We start from the raw sequence: 19,270 nt of genomic DNA on the forward strand, positions 1-19,270 counted from the left end.
CAGGTTTTTGTACTTTTGGCAATGTGGGCAGGTGCCAAGTCCTGCTGGAAAATGAAGTCAGCATCCCCATAAAACTTGTCTGCGGAAGGAAGCAGGAAGTGCTCCAAAATCTCCTGGTAGACGGCTGCGTTGACCCTGGACTTAATGAAGCACAGTGGACCAACACCAGCAGATGACACGGCTCCCCAAATCAACACAGACTGTGGAAACTTCACACTGGACTTCAAGCATCGTGCATTGTGTGCCTCTCCATTCTTTCTCCAGACTCTGGGTCCTTGGTTCCCAAATGAGATGCAAAAGTTGCTCTCATCAGAAAAGAGGACTTTGGACCACTGGGCAACAGACCAGTTCTTTTTTTCTGTAGCCCAAGTAAGACGCTTCTGACGTTGTTTGTTGTTCATGAGCGGCTTGACAAGAGGAATACAACATTTGAAGCCCATGTCCAGGATCTGTCTGTGTGTGGTGGCTCTTGATGCACTAACTCCAGCCTCAGTCCACTCCTTGTGAAAGTCCCCAACACTTTTGAATGGCCTTTTCCTGACAATCCTCTCCAGGCTGCGGTCATCCCTGCTGCTTGTGCATCTTTTTCTTCCACACTTTTCCCTTCCACATAACCTTCTATTGATGTGCTTTGATACAGCACTTTGGGAACATCCAACTTCTTTTGCAATTACCTTTTGGGGCTTTCCCTCCTTATGGAGGGTGTCAATGATGGTTTTCTGCACAACTGTCAGGTCAGCAGTCTTTCCCATGCTTGTGATTCCTACTGAACCAGCCTGAGAGACCATTTAAAGGCTCAGGAACCCTTTGCAGGTGTTATGGATTCATTAGCTGATTAGAGTGGGACACTTTGAGCCTAGAATATTGAACCTTTTCACACTATTCTAATTTTCTGAGATTGTGAATTTGGGGTTTTCATAAGCTGTACGCCATAATCATCACAATTATACCAAAGTAAGGCTTGACATATCTCGCTTTGCATGTAATGCGTCTATCTCATATATTGGTTTCACCTTTTGAGTTGCCTTACTGACATGAATGAACATTTGCACGATATTCTAATTTTTCAAGTTTCACCTGTATTCTAGAATGGAAATGAAGTTATGAGGATTCTTAGAAATACAAACTTTCTCCATCCTTCAGAGTGGCCTTAAATCCTTGACTCCACCAAGTCCATGAATGTATAGAAATATTAAGTATAGGGCTTTATGAATTCTTCTCTTGTCTCAGCAGCTATTCTCAGTTTCATTTTGGTAGTCTAAGATGATTGTAGCCAGAATTAGCTTTTCTAATGGAGAAGCTGGCTGAAAGAAGTATTAGGAGGAGTTTCTCTATAGATACAGATACGTGTGTCAAGGAATGTATCAGGGAGTCATTCTGATTCTGTAAATGCCATCTAAAGTCTGAATTGCTTTATTTTGGGAGTAAGAGCTCTACAGTAGAATATATAAATGGTTTTCTACAACTCTGAAAAATCCTTCTCACTGCATTCTATGTAATTTCTTTTCTCCATCATTTTTTCTGCATTGGCATCTACTGCCCAGTAACTGGGATTGCATGGAAATTGATAATACTAAAACAACTTTGATGATTCAGTTTTCACTTAAAGTTTCTTCAACTGAGAGAAGACCAACCACTATGTCTCAGCATTGCTCCAGATGAGCTTTAAAACCTCACATTTCTGCCATAACTTGAACCCTAGCCAGTTTGATGAGAGAATAATTGTAGAAGATGGACTGAAGGTGTGTGGTTAAGGCTGCTGCTGTAGTTAAAATGTTTCTTATTTAAAATCAGATTACATTTATTTCAATGAATACATGATTTGAGTCCCATATTGCTAGTTGCAGTTAAAAATAAGAGCTCCAGTCTTCAGCTAGTGCCAAAAGGGATTTATCAGCCACAGGATCTGAAGCTGAAATTCATAAAAGATAAACTTGGACAACCCTATTTTCCTGCTTTGGTGGGCAAGATGTCTTTTGATTGTGTCTTGGTTCCCTGTACAAGAAAAAGATAAGCCAGGAAACTTTGAGAATGGGGGATGAGAAGGAAAGAATGTGTGCTTGAACTATGCAACTATTAAGAATATTTCTAGGGCACTCTTGATGTTCTTAGCCTTGACTTAGCCCAGATGTTCTAGACCTCCTTTCTATCTGCATATCTGAGAGCCCAGGATTTTCCCTCATGTATTTGTTTTTGTGCACAGTGATCTCTAACATAAGCCTTTTGTTTCCATTTTCCCTAAGGCAGGGCGAGGTAGCCATTCTGGGACTGGGCCGCATTTGAAATGCTGAGAGAACACGTGGTAGGCACATTCACAAAATGGTGACCATAGGTTGGGCAGCCAAAAATCAGAAAAATGCTATCCAAATGGGGTGTTAGTGTGGACTAAAAGTGTTACATTGTGCTAGAGGCTGTTGCTCTACTTTGTAGCCTGATGGCATCCTGGCAGGGTTTTATTAAGACTTTTAATAAAAGAAGCACGTGAAAAGGTGGGGTAAGAAGCTCAAGATAGATGTGGTATCTACAGGCAGCACTCTGGCTACCTCTGCACTAAGATCTACATTTGGTTATTTTCACTTATGTATTTTTGTTTACGCATTTATTTAGAAGGCTTATAAACCACTCCAATCAAAGCCGCTCTGAGTGACATACAATTTCCCAAATCTGTAATTTGAGTTAAAAACAGGCAGGATAAACAGAACATCATCAATCAAAACTACACACCATAAATCACAATACAACCAGACATAAGCCAGGAATGTAAACGTTCGAAGTGGGAGAACCCAACCTTTTGTGCAGAGGAATAATCACAGCAACGCAGACCCCACAAACCTTAATGGAACCGTCTTTATAAGCCTTCTAAAGTCAGAAGGGAGTCCCTTGAAACTCTGAATAAGAGAATGACAGGATCAGTTCCATCACAAAATTATAGGAATTGCAAAAAACAAGGGACAGCAATGTATCAGTTCATATGCTGATTCAAAAAATGATACGTTTGGCCAGCTTTTATTAAAATGACAATGAACCAATATTTTCTTCCACATTTAGGGTTTTTCAATTCCTGAACTGTAACTAGACCAGCTTGTCCATTCTCTTTGTGGCTTTTGTGTGTGGCATTTACAGGAAGGACATAGGACTCTGACTGCTATGACTTTTGTATGTGCACAACATAAGCAGCGACCAATACCGCACATGCACAGAACAGGCAACCATCATGTTTTCACATGCAAAGCATGGCATTGGAGTTTTCTTCATGCACATAATCCTGCAAAAATCTATGACTTTTCGTTACCTATTCTGGCAGGAAATACAAACATTTCTGCCAGAAACCTGGAAGACTTAAGTAACAACCTGATGTTGTCACATCAACCTTGGAAAGACAGCATAAGGGAAGAACAATCATATCTTGTAATTTACTGTATGAAAATGCTTGTCAGCCAAACATTCTTCTTTTGATTCTTCCAAGGTGTATTTTTATATTGTTAACAACTAGAAGAGAATAATGTTCTGTTTAGCAGACGTTCTACACAAGCCCATTCTCCCATATAGCCAATATACTATAAAACAAGGGGAAAAGATCCCCCCTCCCTGCCCTGGGAGAGAACAGCTAGGTAGATCATGAATTTTAGCTCAACCAGCAGTGATTGTGAGGAAATCCGTAAGTTGGGGGCATGGATAGCAAATGCATTACAACTCTGGCTAATCTCATTGAATCGTTCCACTAATATATTTCAGGTTATGCTAGGATGCTGTAATGTCATGTTTCCCTTCTTCAACAAAATAAGAAGGGCAATCCACTTGCATCCAATTTAGTTCTTTGAAAGTTGTCTAGGTACAGTAGCCAGAGATTTCATTTTCCTTCCAAAACAGCAAAAGAACTGACAGCTCATAACTCAAACATCCTTATCTGCCTGAACACAGCACAACCATATTTACATCTGCTGGCATCACAAACAAGCACAATATTGCTTCAACCATTTCAGCAACAAAGTTACATCAGTATGGCTTCGTTAGAGCAAGATTTCACCATCTTCCAGATCTCGAATTTCCTCTTCCCTGCTAACCCTGGTGCTTCATCCACTCAAACAGTAATTTCTAAACATAATAATAATCCTCCTTCTGGAAAACATCAACTAACATGGGGAAAAATAGCAAAAGAAAGGAAACAACATCTAAACTATGGGAAAAATAGACTAAAACAACTCAGTAGTTATAAAACCACACATAAGCTTTAGTTCACATATCACAGTTTCTGCAGCGCCATCTTTGAGATGAGAATTAGGAATTGGTGGGGGAAAGCTCAAGATTAAGACTGAATATCAATCTCACACACAGACATGGAAGAACTTATCTTTGCCCCTGACACTTGTTACTAGGATGATATGGAATGCCATTAGAAACTGCATCAATTATTTAATTGATACAATCTTTGCATTTACATTTATCGTTCAAGGCAGATCTTGGAAGCAGAGGAAGAGGCTAATGGAACGGCGAAACAGATGAGGCATCAGACGATGAGTTTTAGAAATTTGTTCTTCACTGAAAGTATTTAACCAGATGCTGGATTAGCCTCTGTTGAGGATGCTATACTGGTGGTTGCCTCTGGCAGAGAGCTGGCCTTAACGATTTTTAAGGCCCCTTTCAGCCCTTACATTTTATGATTACATTTTTTTAAACTCTTGCTTACCTGTTATGACTACATCTCTCCTTTTATCTCATGTTGAGGGTAGACATGACATAAGAAAAACAACATGTACCCATCAAAGACAGTAGCTGTATATTAAGTTCTGTCCCCTTGGTCTGGATTGATCGGCTTATGAATATAAAACTCCCCGCGCTTACATTGAATGGATAAGCCCAAATTCTAACACTGTGGAAGAGGAGAATACCTATCTTTGTCCACTATTTCCATATTTTTCTATGCATTTCACATGTCTCTCCTTACCTGCCTTTGCTCCAAGTTCAAATGACCCAGATCCTAAAGTCCTTCCTAATAAGGAAACATCTCTGATTTTATTCTGAAAGTATTGGGCATTGTGTGTTTCACTGATCCCTTCAAAATCCTTGGGGAGCAGGAATAAGAGCTTCTTCGCATAGGAATATCAGAACATAGGTAAGCTCTACATGTTTTCAGAGATGAAAGATAAGAATTCATGACAGGGTAATGCATCCAGAACTGATCATACAAGCAATTTCCATCCCAAGCTATTGTAACTCCTCACCTCAGCTTGGTTTCCTGCCCTGCCTTGCAAATCATCTGACACTCACTCCCTTTCCTCATTTCAGCAGAGACAAACCTTCATTCAGTAATGATTTGCAAAACAAGTTTTATTAGTCAAATGGTAGCTTTGCACATAATAATCTTGGTTGGTGAGGCCAGAAATAAATAAATAAATAGGGAAGAATTCACCAATCAGAATTCAGTCCACATTTAATAAATATAACAAATATATTTTTAATTGACTTAGGTTCTCATTATGGATGTTATACACCTCGGAAGCTGACACTTACATAGCTCTTTAAACCAATGCTATGTGTGCATTTTTGGCTCTTTGCTGCTTTATCTTAACAAAGCAGAAGACACCAATGAAACATCAGCATTTGCTAATCCATTAATAAAGGATTTGGTAGAACATTCATTGCCAAAATAACAATGAATTAATTCTTATTGCAAATATGAGGGTATCTTAATTACTACATGAATCTATGAGGGGGAAAAACAGAAAATCTTGTTCATTCTGGAAGGGGGGAAGGAATTTTGTTCAGCATTTTTTTTTTTAATCATTTAATGTCACTTCACCCAACAGATTACGGCCAAAACAGCCCCATGTTCCAATGCTGGTTGAGTAACATTGATTTTTCCCCCTCTCTGAGAGATGTTCCATGTCTTTTCTAAAAAGAAAAAGAAATGCTTATTGAGTAGAGATGGGTAGTTTTCTTCTAGACCTGTTTTCAGGTTAATTTGAGAGCTTTGTGGGGATGTGTTGTTTCCAGCTCAGTGAATCCTATTCTGAAATACACAAATGTTGCTGTAATTTTCAGAAAGGTAAAGAGGGAATGGGGGTGAAGAAAAAAGGAGACAGGGAGACAGAAGCAAAATTTACTGGTCAAGAAACACAATAATGGGACTTAGAGTACCAAAGCTGCTTGGTCCATTTGAACTTATTTCCCCTGTGCAAGAGAGAAATTTCAAATTTACAGTGGGTCAAGATAGATTACTGAGTTTCATAAACCCCTGGATCTCATTCACCTCTCTTTAAGCCCTGTGTAAATATAGGAACACCATCACTGTGAGTACAGTGAAAAGCGTCTGAAACCAGTACACTTCACTAATTCAGAGTTATGCTGGCACCAAATTTTGGAGGCAAAATGAGTGTCCCCTCTTTGCCATGGTTAATGCTATCTATCCATTTGCTTTTCCTTCCTGGCCCAATCTTCACAAGAATGGATATGGAAGCAGAACTGCTTGGCTGGAGGGGGCATGTAGATCAAGTACCATAATCAAATAAATATAAAGCAAGTCAGAGAAAGATATTGCTTTACTTCCTCTCTTGGCATCATTGCTTGAATGCTTACAGATAGCAAACTAAAAGGCAAGAATAGTAAGGAGGAAGACCACGAGAAGAAAACGTCAGAGGGTGGCTAGAGGACAGTGGGCCTAGGAAATTAACTTTGATTCAGACTAGAGATGGAAAAGTAATCTGTTGTGGATTTCCATGGGAGTTAAATGGCACAATCTGGCGAAAACTCTTTATTGTGACATGGATAGGCAGTAGAGAATGGAGACCACGAGCATCCACTCTTCACTAAGAGATTTCATAAAGATTCATCTAAAACTGGACTTGCATTTTGAACAGTTGCATTCTTATCAACACGTATTTGACCATATGCCCTTTTTAGGAAAATGAGAGGCAGTGAATTACAGATGCATTAACTCCCCCAAGATGCTCTCAAGGTATGTTGAAGTAAGAATCAGTTACTAATCTAACTGGCTTTTTGTCCCTGGCAGAATTGGGAAGGACATCTTTGCCATCATCTTCTCCAACCAAACATCCCAGGCTCTCCTTGAGATGGTCTCTCATCTTGATGCCTTCCAACACCATAGCTGTTTGTACATAAGGACATTGTATTGTGTAAATCAATTGAAAGCCAATATACTTCTTCAAACAGCAAATGAATTTCTCTGTGCTGTTGTCCCACTGTACAGTTTTGATCATATTTCTGAACATTCAAGTTTTTTCCAACTAATGACAAGGATCATTTTCCATCACATAGGCTGAATGGGTTTTTAATATTCATTTTTCCAGCCCCCTCTTACTATTACTACTACTACTACTCCCTGGTAACTTTAGTCACCCAAGCCATTAATATGGTAATACTTCGGTAATGAATTTGCAAAGACTCCATACAAATGCTACATGGACTAATACAATGTCTAAATGTGGAAGCAGTATACATAATTCATTGACTTTTGTGTGTGTATCTGTGTGTGCAACAAAGCCCATTCTAAAGCACTTGACAAATGGTAATAAATTGGAAAAGCAGCCATCCTATTAAAATGTATTACTGGACATAGACTGCTTGAAAATATAGAACCACTATTCCTAGCAACACCATTGGGTGCATCAAGTTCCCCAACTTAAAAAAAAAACCAGTAAAGAACCAGAAATTTGTAAATGTTACTGCTCCTGTATACTGTAGATGAAACCATTGAAAATAATGTGGATTTGATTCCAACTTTTTGAATATCCACAAAAAGGCATTCTTTTACCAGAATTAATTTTCTTCTTTCTTTTTATGTCAACAGCTAGTGCAGTAAAAAGTAGTTTACTTCTACTATCCCTCATAAGGAATGAAAAAAGCCATTTTTCAAATGTTATTCCTGTTAAGATCGGATATAAACCCAAAGGTTGCTATTGAGTGAATGTATCTTAAATTTGCTGGAGAACACAGAGCAAGCTTTGTACTCAACAGCTATCCAGAAACAAGCCAATAATTGTCCTTACAACAGGAGTAAAATAGTTTTTAAAAACTGACCAGAAGTTGAGTTTAAATGGGTTCAATTTGCCACCAGAATAATTTGCTAGTGGGCAAAACATTGTCTAATGTATCAGACCTACAGTTCTGAGATATAAATTTTGCATTGATAGCTTCTTAGCAATATCTTCTGGTTGGCAAAATTAAGGCCACCAACATTTGAAACCAATTGTGTTCAGTTTCCTTCAACTCTGCTCCCCTTGCTTTAGTTTGCACTAGGCTTATGTAGGCTATGTCTTCAATATTAAAGTACATTCCTAAAAGATGTAAGTTACAGCATCTCTGAAGACAAACAGAATGCTCTTCCTTAAACAATGATGCTCAGTTTATGAGCAGACTGCCGTTAGACACCAATGTATAATAGTCAAATCCACACTGATTCCTTCCAGAGAATGCCAGAATGGTTTCCTTTTTCTCAATCCTCTTTTCCCCTCCTTTTCCTTCTTGTCATACTTGAACATGGAGCCATCCTATGAAACTGAAGAGTGAGAGATCCAGGTGAGGTAAAGGAGCAACTTCTTCATGCAGATCATAGTTAAACAGGGATATTTTCTGCCACATGATGCCAGGTGGCCACCAATATGGATGGCTTTAGAAGGGAATCAGATAAATCTATGGAAATACAGAGTTACCTGTCTGTATTTGACATTGTCATCTCTGCATATGATTATAGGAGAGCTCAACACTACGAAAGAGGAATTGTACCAACACATTGATGTAACACTTGCCATAAACAGCAGGGCTATTACTGGATGGAAGGTAGTTGGTATCTACTTCCCAGACACATTTGTTGTGTCCCGTATCTTAGAGACTCTTTCATGTTGATTCTGCCCCCAGTTTACAGAGCAAGGAAGATGACCCTGATGGAGTTATACAGGCTCCATTGCCTAGGCAAAAGGAGCTAAAGCATTTCTTTGCATCCAGAAAGTCCAGGTAGCATTCAGAAGTAGCTCAGACAGACACCTCTATAATTCACTGTGCTATAAGGAGGAGGAGGAGGTACAGCACTAACATACAAGGTTCTGTTATTATAGCCAATCTCAATACAAGTAGCTTTCACTATCCTGTGGAGCTGATTTCATGGTCTACATAGTGGGGGCTGGCATCCACCCAGTGGGAACACATCAATTCTGCTCCAACAGTAGCTGTTTCAGGGTTAGGGATGATGAACCAAACATGCAGCTGTGTGGGATAACAAAGGTGGAAGACCTTGGGATAGTTTTGTCAGGCAACAGAAGGCTCTCATTCTTTTATCTGTGATCTAGTGGGAGAGAGATTTTGTTTTGGGAATTACTTCAGTACCAGAGGGTAAAATGGAGGTAGCTGGTAGGATTGCCCTGAAGTATTCCTCATAGTAGAGCTGGTCGGATAAAGGAGAGGGCTGGCTGAGAAATCAGAGCAACTGTAGGCACTTTCATTGTATGAGCATCTGAGTATATGGCAATAGCAAATTTAGCCTAAGTTAAAGAAATAGGGGGTTGGTTTAGGATCTAGGAGAAAAGATTGGCCTGATGATTGATTGATTGATTGATTGATTGATTGATTGATTGATTATATGCTTGAATGGTCACTGAGGCCAGATGGATTACATTCCAGCATGCTATAGGAACTGGCGGATATGATATAAGAATCACCATCTTTGAGAACTTCTGAAGTACAGGGGAAGTGTGAGAAGATTGAAGACTGAAGATGTAACATTGCCCCAATCTTTAAAAAAGGGAAAAAGTCAACCCAGGAAAATACAGACCAATCAGCTTAACTGTAATACTTGAGAAAATCCTAGAAAAGATCATCAAGTAGTGGGTTTGCCAGCACTTAGAAAGAAACAAAGTGATTACCAGAAGCCAGCATGTGTTCACTAAAAATAAGTCATGCCAGACTAATCTTATTGTTCTTTTTGACAAAGTGACTAGATTGTCAGCATGTAGTGAATATAATATACCTAAACAAGCAAGGTATTTGTTAAATTTGACTATAGCCTCTTTCTTGATAAAATGGAACAATGTGGGATGGATGGTCCCACTACCAGATGGATTCACAACTGATTGGACAACCATACCCAAAGAATGGCCCTTAATGTATCTAAGTCTACATGGAGAAAGGTATTTGTTCTGGGTCCCATCGATTAAACAGTGTCATCTTATGGGACTCAATGCAGTCTTGGGCTGCATCAACAGGTATAATGTCAAGATCATCCAAAGTGACAGTTCGGCTTTATGCTGCTCTTATCAGACTACACCTGGAATACTGTGTTCAGTTCTGGAAACCACAATACAAAGAAGATGCTGAGGAACTAGAAAGAGTGCAGAGAAGAGTGATAAGAATGGCAAAGGGACTGGAGGCTAAATCCTATGAAGACTGGTTAAAAGAACTGGGTATGTCTAGCCTAAAGAAGAGAAAGCTAAGGGGACACATGATAGCAGTCTTCCAATACATGAAGGACTGTCATGGGGAAGAGATGTGGATCTATTCTTCCCAGCACCCAAGGACAAGAACCAATGGATTGGAAGCTTTATAGAAAGTGATCCAAATTCTAAATAAGGAGGAATTTCCTGACTGCGAGAGCTATTGAGCAATGGGGAACCGCCTGCCCCCAGGAGTCATGGATGCTCCATCACTAGAGATTTTCAAGCCAAGGTTGGACAGCCATTTATCTGAAATAGTCTGGAAATTTCTGCCCTGAGCAGGGAGTTGGACTAGGACCTCCAAAGTCCCTTCCAACCTCATTGTCCTATGGCATTGTCCTTGTTGGCTGGGAAATTCTAGCAGTTGTAGTCCACACATCTTAAAGTTGCCAAGGTTGGGAAACACTGTTCTATGGTTATGTTTTCTTTGCCTGGGAGATTTCTTTATTGTACTTCATTACACTGAGGAAGATGTAGCAATACTTGGAATTTATGAAGGGAGATACACACATACACACACACACACACAGAGAGAGAGAGAGAGAGAGAGAGATTTTGTAAATTAGAGAGAAAGGCAGAAAAAAAGCTGTCACTTAGTAGGTAATGAATATTATGGTTGGTTTTAGAATAGCATGCAAAATTAGAAATTCAGTAGTGGGAAGAGAGATTAGATATTCTACTACTATGAAAAACCTAGTTGATGCAGATTTTAATACCATGGCAGAAACATTCTACAATTTCCCATAGCTTTGCTCTTTTTTTAAGAAAAAAACCCCTTGCATCTCATTTTCAGAGTGTCTTAGAATTGTTTTAGAAAATACTTTATCGCTGCAAGATGATGGACTTGTGGATATTATCATCACAGTCGATTTTTTATGTATCTTTCCAACCTCCTGCAAGTTCCCTAGCTGACCTATTTCCAGATCTGAAAAACTCTTATATTTTCTTCTCCTGGGGTTTAATTGATGAGTGGAAACATGGAGATTCTGCAAACCATTATAGAGATGATGGTTCAATGGAAAGCATGATATGTACAAATATCTCTTGGCTACCTCGCCATCATCATCATCATCATGACCATCACCACTGTCATCTTTCTCTCTTTTTAAATCCCCTTAAGACAGCTCTGTGAAGTAGGTTGGACTGAGAGAAAGTGACTGGCCCAAAATCAGCCTAGGTACTTCGGTGGCACTCAGATTACTACACTGCGCTCTACTGATGCTACTTAACAATTTAGTTTTGATATGAAATAGAAACATTTCTTACATTTCTTGTAAGAGAAAGTTTGCGGTAGGATGCTCAGAGCTAAACATCCGTTGGTGGTATGAAATGTACTTTATTTATTTATTTAGTTGAACAATCAATATGGTCGTCTGTCTCGCAGCAGTGATTCTAATGGTGGAGGTTAGAAACAACTCTGTTTCTCATGAAGGAGATCTCTTATGGTTATTATAACTTGACTTTCCACCCCATCAGAGGGTTTACAATAAAATATCAAACCGGTCACTTAGACAGAAATCCTATAATATCTCTTCAGAAGTAAGTCCTTTTGAACTTATTGCTGTTTATTGCCAGATAAGTAGGCCCAGAATTGCAGTTTAAGGCCATGCAAGGTTAACTAAAATAGTTCCTCTCCACTTCACCCACCTTCCAGTCCTTCTGTTGGTTTTCCTGCATTACCTCAGGGCAAAATCCTGTGAAAGTGATTAGGGATACTCTTATTTTATTGCCTCCTGAGTCTTCATTAGTTCCCTCTGCCATCAAGAAAAGACAGAAGCTGATAACAATCCATCTCAGTAAGCAGATGCCTTTAGGGAACCACAACATCTGGTGCTACCTTGGACCTGGTTCGCAAGCTGTGCTTTGCCAGGGGAAGATGATTCTAATGGGAACCATGGAAATTTTAAGGTACAACCGTTGGAAAAGTCAAGCAGCTGGAAGAGCAAAGGAAAGGAGGCAGTTTAGCATCACCATTCCTCCCACCACCATCATTGATCACCAGTGCCTTTAAAAGTAATAAATAAATACCACTTATTAAGTTTCACTTAATGTCAGCTTCCTTTGAGAACAGTCATCTGACAGAAAAGTAAGGCATAAATATATTAAAGAAATCAAATCCGGAGACAAACAAATAATAGAACCTAACCATTTCCACAGGCTGCTCTGCGTCTCCCTGTCAAAGTACCTTTTGTCATCAAAACTGCCCTGAGGTGGTAAAATACAGCACAATGCTGAAGAACAAGGTACAAAACAGCCAATCTCAGAGATAAATGGGGGAAACAACATAGAAAAACAACAACAACAAAAATAGATTCAAAAGTATAACCTGGATAGCATTAAAAGAAAATCAGAGAATGAAAATGCAGTCAATCAGTTTTACTTTGTAGACATTCAGTCTTCTTCTTCTTCTTCTTCTTCTTCTTCTTCTTCTTCTTCTTCTTCTTCTTCTTCTTCTTCTTCTTCTTCTTCTTCTTCTTCTTCTTCTGCTGCTGCTGCTGCTGCTGCTGCTGCTGCTTCTGCTCCTCCTCCTCCTCCTCCTCCTCCTCCTCCTCCTCCTCCTCCTCCTCTTCCCCATGTATGAAGAAGCTTGCAAACTCTGTTAAATTTTTCTTTCAAAGACAAAACAGAATTTGCCAACCATTCACATCAGGTCACCTTCATGAGGTAAAGCTGTTCCTAGATATGGAAAAGCATGCTGCATTTGCTCACTATGTAACTGTGATAATTACATAGTGTAATACAAGGCCCCTGATAGGTCAAAAAGAAAAAAAAAAAGATGGTCACCTTAGTCACAAACGTATTTAAAGCCACAGAAATTTGGGTCAAGTGTTTTTAGGCCAAGCATTCAAAACCTTGTCCAGAACGGAGGAATTTACACATGTTTTTCCACATACAAACATACATACATACATACTGTATATTGCCCATTCTTCCATTTTTATACTTGCTGCTAGCTGAATTTGCCGTCTGTCGAAGAACCTCTTGCGTTGTGCTATATCCTGGATTTGTTCTCCTAGGGAAAAGGGAGTCTAAAGCTGTAGTAGAAGAAAACCTTGCTCCTTAGTTCTTGCTAGCTTCAGGAAAGCAAATTTCTTTAAGGACTGGGATTTGTGCATCAAGATTACAGGACTGTCCATTCTTGAGGGAAGTGATACGTTTCATCCGACCTTGTACGTTGGACTTGATGAGTGGGTGAGGCTCACATCCTCCTCTTGCCCATATAGAGCACCATGTAAACTCTGCTTCAAAGTTGGGGAGGAGAAACCTCTGGAGCAGATTTTAAAAATTCACATGGATGCAGGAAAGACGGGGTCAAGGAAAATGCCCAGTGTACTTAGGGAAGCCTAGTCATGTGAACACTGGGTTCAGCTCACCATTTCCTAACATATAAAATACTGTTGCTAGCCAAGTTCTAGGTCAGGAATATCTTAAATGGTATTTAGAATTGTTAGGGTAAGTAAGGACTGGTGTAAAGTAATCCCTCCCATCTACTATCATCTAAAATCAGATAAAGGCATTTGGTGCAGGGACATTCAGGGACATTATAGCCACTATATTGAGAACTTCTGGCCACAGTCACTAGCTGGGTTCTTAGAAGCAGAACTGAATCCAGGGATTTATTTAAACTGCAAACATGATTTGTTGTGGAGTATTTGAATGAGCTGTGAATGGGCTGCCAATTCTTGTTGTCATATGGATTTAATTTTATTTGCTGGAATACTTGTTGTTATATTGATTTAACTTGATCTGCTAGAATTCACACTGACTTTAGGTCCTCCTGATCACTCCATACAACAACCCACGCCCAAGCTGCTGTGATCCCTAAAGATTTTATCTTTTTCATTAGGAAACTTCTCCCCCCACCTCCACGTCAGAGAAGGTTATGAAGATCTGAATCTTTGGATAAACCAAACTGTCAGCTTCCCAGGATAGGCACAAGTTTAGGAGAAGCTCCCAGTGACTTGGACAATATATCTATGAACTAAATCTGTTCAGGAATATTAGCCAGTAAAGACAGTTGATGGTCACTGAGCAGGCTGGAAGATGATCCCAGTTTTTGAGATGGGAAAAAATATACCTATGCTAGAAGAAGAGTGAGAAGAGATTGACTTTTATTCCCTCTGTCTTCAAATCCAACAGGCTCTTTTCCCATGCTTCTCTCTAAGTAATGAAGCTTTAACCTTCCTTTCCTCCTGCTTATTTACTGATAGCTTTTGCACAATTATATTTTTTATGTTCTGCTCAGAGAAGCAATTGCCTCCAATAAAATCCTGATGTCATGAGAGAGGGTCTACTTAGGTGTACCACTCATCTTGCTGCCCAACAACTTCATTGACTAAACTGGCCATATTTGTATTAAGGATGACCTTGGAAAATTTCAAGACAGTTCTGCTGAGGCTAGAGGGATTCCAAAGCAGAGTAAGGTGAAGCAACATGATCACTCTGTTTTGTTCTTAGGAACAATGGGACCACATTATTTTCTAAAGCACCTTTCTAAAGCATTGTTCAGAGCTTTGCTAAAGCAAAGCATCTCTTTGAAAAGTCACACAGCCCTGACTGCTAAAAAGCAGCACAACGTGTGAATTGTTGTCATAGGAGTACCACTGATACAGTTATAGGCTTTTTCCAAGTCTGTGCCAATCTACATAGTCTCACACCCATATCTACATAGCCCCATTCACAGCTCCAATCACGCTAGAATGTGACAAAAATTTGGGAACCCTCACCCTAGTCCAAATTCAATTTCTAACTCAGGACGTTTTACTAAATGGCATAAGATCTAAATTAATAATTTTTAAAAAATGGGGTACCCTGACAAGTAAACAAGTAGAGTTCTTCTCGCTCTTTCTCTAGTATACACATACTTTTCCCATCTCAAAAAAGGGCATAAAATAGAAATAGAAATGTTAATAATTTACATTTAGAACTTTCATGAATTCAGCCTTCTTTTAATTACAAGATGCAAGTCTTAACTCAGTATAATTTAATTTTTTCCTTGAGAATTATTTATTCCATATTTAATACAGTTGAACTGGAACATTTTTAAAAATGCTTTATTGGAAGAATAACATCTTTGTAAGTGACAGCACAGATTTATATTTTGAGGAGGGTTGGGTAGTGAATTGGTACTCGGTGCAGAAGTGTGTGTGTGCATGCACAAGTGTTTTGTCCCTCTCACTGTTCATTGTTTCAGAAATTGAATGCTGCTCTTGAAAAACTTGTGATTCACAATTGTGGGATTTCACAATACGCTCTCAAGCCACTTGAATCAAAACACTTCATTTAAACCCAAGAATGAAAAGAAAGTTTATTGGAGCAAAACCTCTCTCTCCCTATCTCTCAATATTTGTTTGTTGGTCTCCTTCACCATTAAACTCAATGTATATTTTCCACATTTCTGATTAATTCTAGTATGCCTGCTGACATTGTGCTAACTCACAGTGTAGTTTCTCAACAGGAAAAAAATAGGATGTATTTATTATTGTTGGGAAATATAAAACAACAAAAAGAAAGTAGTTTAGGGTGAGAGGAATATAGAAAAGATGTAATCTTGAAAGTTGGACATTTCTGAATTATGAAGGAGAGACAGAAAAATGGCACAAAGAGAATGTCTGCATGATGTACCAGTCCTTGAATAACCTTGTTTAATGTTTTTTTTTGGTAAATAAAAGGGGAAATAGACAGTGTAATCCAGCTGCAAACGTTTTGTTCTCAGCCTTCATTCACAGAGAGTCATTGTAATGAGATTAAACCATGCAAATAAACATGTTTGGCTACAGTTTACAAAAAAACAGACACACACCCAAAAAAGAGAGAAACATCTGAACAGGGGAAAAGAGATTTGCACTCAGAAAAAATAAATGTGTGATCAAAACATCAGGAAATGTTTCACTGCAGGATTGAGTCTTGGAAACGTCTGCATGTGGAAAGTTCAGTTTAATCAAAATGGTGGTCATGACGCACCTAAAAAGGGGCAAGGTTTTCATTGCAAGGTCACATACACCATCTTGACCACCAGAGCTCAGGGATATTAACCATACATCTCTATAACAGTGCTCATCACAAAGTCAATTTTAATTCAATAGGTCTTACTCCAGGTGCATAGGTAGTGAATTGCAGATCAAGAAACTGATGAAGATAAAGATATGTCAAAAGCCCTCACCATCCATAGCACAGGTCTTCTACTACTTCTACCACACCCAGTGTGAAGTGTCTGCAGAAACTCTCCTCTGAAGATAGAGTTCAACTTCTCTTACTCTTCCCTACTCTTCTCTAGCTTTCATGAATCACACTATTTGCAGGTAGGAACCCAGAAAAATTCACACAAAGTAATGTGGTAGGACATCTTTCAGTCAAACCCTGGCTACTCCTCAGAGTCTTACAGACAGATAGGCAAACACACACACACACACACACACACACACACAGAGAGAGAGAGAGAGAGAGAGAGAGAGAGATTTCCTTTTTCAACCAGTTCAAGAGCAGTGAATGAATTCAATCTGATTGTGTCAGCTGCATTTCTAAATATATGGCTTATGTCCAGTATTAGCTTTGAGCTTCTGCTTGTACAAGATAAGACACCCAACTTTGTCACCCCCATGTTCTCTAGCTTTCTGTCTTATTCTGGGAGCAAGGGGGCTTGTAAACTTCATGGGGCTGTTCAATCCATTTTGGAACCATAACCATCATGAAGTCCTGTGTGCCACAGGGCAGAGGAAATTGGCAAATATTAGGGACTCCAGTGATGAGCCAAGCATAGGAATCAACTTTGTAATATATAAAAACCAGTGACTTTATTTATTTATTTATTTATATTTATATTTCAAATTTGTCAACCCCATCTCACTGCAGAGCGACTTTCTTACCAGGAATGTAGAAGCATTTTTGCTATTAAGAGTTTTTTAAAATGCTCAAGCATGTAGTTTGATTTACACAGCAGTTTTGCAATGTTCAGAGAGCATAATGTCCATTATCATCCTGTTTCTTGTAGGTACATTGTAAGAAAAACCATACCACAAATGGGGTCAGGCTGAAAAACTCTAGGCAACCAGTAGGTGGCAGTAGAGGGTTAGACTTTTCTGTAGATTTTTGCTAGCATCTTGTAGCCATTTGAATTTTTGCAGCCCAAATCCCCCAGCCAGATTTTGTTTTTTATGACACAAGAACTAGGTTCAAGTTCTGTATGAAATTTAAATGACAGACCAGTAGAGCAATACAGTTTTCGTATTTCTAGCAAGTTTAGATACTTTTTTATTGGTCTTTAATGCAGTTAAGATTAAAGATTGTTTTGTTACAAAGAAAAAGAAAAAAAATCTAAAACTTAAAAATACAAATTAAGAAAGAAAAGAAAAAAATCTATCTTATATTTTATACTTATCAGTAGTCACTGATTTACCAATGAATTCACTACTATAATAGGAACAATAGAATATATTATTGTAAGATATCATAGAATCTCTCCCATAGTAATCTTTTGATTGGTAGAAAATATTGCCTTTTCCAAAACAAACAGATCACATATTTTCCACAACCACCTGGAACAACATAACTTTTCCAATATAAAAGAGTCCTGATACAGAGTCAGATTCCAAAGCTTTGGTATATAATTCAACATTACATTAATGACTTTAACATTTAAAGATTTTCCCATAAATCTGTTAATATGCATTAATACACTATCCCCAAAAAGATACTAAATTATCTCATGGCCATACCATATGGGTCAATGAGCTTTCAAATTTCTTACACCTCCAGCATAAAAAAATCTGATGTCCATCCTTTCAAATACATTTTTGGGGAATCCAGTACACCTTAAACACAATTTTTTGATGAATCAAATCTGTTGATACCATTTGAGCTTAGAGACTTCCTCTCCTTAAGATTATTTCATGTATTTTGGGATGATGCAAAAATTCAGCTGATGCTTAACGATTCAGAACTTTGGCACTTTGAACTCTAGGTCAGCTAGATTAAGCTTCATTTCGCCCCCCCCCCCCCTTTGAACCTTGTATTATATTTTATGGTTCAACAAGTAAAAGGCAGGCAGTGTGGGAATATGAGATTTACCCAAGCCCTGGGTCACCCCTAGAAGCACACCTTTTGGGGAAGGTTGGAAATTTGGCCAAAACACAGCTGGTTTAAAAACAGGGTCTCCTGAAACTGAAAGACCAGGAATTTTGATTGCCAATTACATTTAGGAAGGGGAGAATAATATTTCCCCACATACTGAACCATACAAATGTTTACTGAATATTCAAGGTGGTATTTTAACCCAGTGCCATTGTAAAAATCAGAATTTGACCATTTTCAAAATGTTTGCAGTTTGTGAACCATCTCTCACTGGTATCGGCAGGGGGAGGTCAGAACAGGCAAGTCTTAGAAGGGCAATTAAAGATCCTCCCCTTTGCCCACACAGGCGAAAAAAGACACATGTACAAAAGAGGCGGGGCTTTGGTCCCACTGCTGTGACTGCCATCCTGCCTTTTCTGACCTCTCTTCACCACTACCACCCCCAGACACCATGCCACCTCCCCTCTCTGGTCTGCAGCTTTGCGACCTTTTGAAAGAACTTCTGACTCTTCAGGAATCTGCTACTGAAGCAGGACACAAAGTCTACGACTCAGTCGCTGCTCAGCATGAATCATAATACTCCATTTTGTGAGCAGTGAACTGGAGCTCTGTACAATTTGGGGGTGGCCCATTTCCCCATTGACTTTTTTTTTTTTTTGCCTCCCCCCATTCCTGCCCTCTAGTTGATTTCACAGGCAATCTTATTTGTCAATTTAATCTTTCTGATGAGTTTCTGATCAATTACAAAATACCTGGGG

The sequence above is a fragment of the Python bivittatus genome, unplaced genomic scaffold, assembly GCF_059951505.1.
Source record: "Python bivittatus isolate LINGU-HERP-01145 unplaced genomic scaffold, Pbiv_v1 ctg000570_np1212, whole genome shotgun sequence".
Taxonomy (NCBI): domain Eukaryota; kingdom Metazoa; phylum Chordata; class Lepidosauria; order Squamata; family Pythonidae; genus Python; species Python bivittatus.